A 1,395-nucleotide genomic window follows, 5' to 3' on the forward strand; every position below is an offset into this window, starting at 1 on the left:
AGACGTTGGCTGAAATCAGTTTTGTTTTTATCCACATTAAAGGGAAGCCATTTTGATTTGAGGAATGTAGCTAAGTAGACCCATACAAAACATGTACTGGTACTTGGGTTCTAACAAAGTCAATTGTATGAAATTGAAACATAGGTCATTAAATATCGTTTTTTAAAATATATATATATTTAAATTCTAACCAGAAATGCTCCTCACAGGCCTTGTCATTAAGAGGGTTAAGCTACACCAGGCAAGTAACTGAAGCGCTCCGGTCGCGTAGCGTCTGCATCAATTAGCTGCAACAATTAGCTTCCAATATAATCAATGGAAGTAGCTACACCAGACGTGATAGCGGCGTTCGGAAAAAATAGACCATTCGTCTAAAATGTATTTTACGCATCACGAAAGGATCGTTTCAGTTAGATAGATAGATAGACCATTAGTCTAAAATGTATTTTACGCATCACGAACGGATCGTTTCAGTTCCGTGCCTGGTGTAGCTTCCCCGTAAGACACAAACAGTGAGCCTGTTCTTTTTTATGTCCAAACCCGCTGCTCATCACATGGCGGTAGCAGGAGCAGAGCGGGATTTACGAGTGGTCCTCCGAGCCGCTCCGCAAACACGGCCAACGACAGCCGGATATCAGCGTGATTTATGACAAATCAAGAACATTACTTCAGCAGATCCCTTCCTCTCTATTTCCTGCTTTGTTTGTTTACTCTGTGTGTGTGTGTGTGTGTGTGTTTTCCCCACCTCTGGTGTGTATTTATAGAAAAAACAGCAGCTTCTGCATTCCAGCCTCCCAGATGGAGGAGGAAGCCGGCTTGTCAGGTTTGCTTATCTTGCGCGAAAGATGGAAAAAAGAGAAGGGAAGAGAGAGCCGAAGAGTTCTGTTGAACAAAGCCGCGGGGCCCGGCGGCGGAGAGCCACGGACGAGTGCGCTGTATCTAGTTCCCTGCCCAGCGCGAGGCTCAGCCTCATGAATAGCATCATCACGGCGGGCCTTTGTGTGCTACAGAACAGGATACTAAAGACGTTCAAATTAACATCATGGCGTCTCCCAAAGCTGGATATACGTCCGCTGCACAGCCAGCACACGCCTGGAGGAGGGTTCTGGCTTCTCACTACACACTCTAGAACCTCAGCAGTTCTAGATGGGGGGGGGGGGGGGGGTCTATCATTCGTTTGATTCAAGTTCAGCGTGTGTTGCGAACTATTTGTTTCTCAGCAAAAGCCACAGCGAAATGGTAACAAATAAATGTAAAGAGATGTTTTGGCAAGTAGCCGTATAATAAGCGGGATAATGTATAGAACGGCGGTCAATATTGGGAAAATAAGTCCCTTAAGGGTGAAGCAGCCCTGGTTCGCCCTGTCAGGACTTATTTTCCCAATAATGACCGGCG

The sequence above is a fragment of the Alosa sapidissima genome, chromosome 2, assembly GCF_018492685.1.
Source record: "Alosa sapidissima isolate fAloSap1 chromosome 2, fAloSap1.pri, whole genome shotgun sequence".
NCBI lineage: Eukaryota > Metazoa > Chordata > Actinopteri > Clupeiformes > Clupeidae > Alosa > Alosa sapidissima.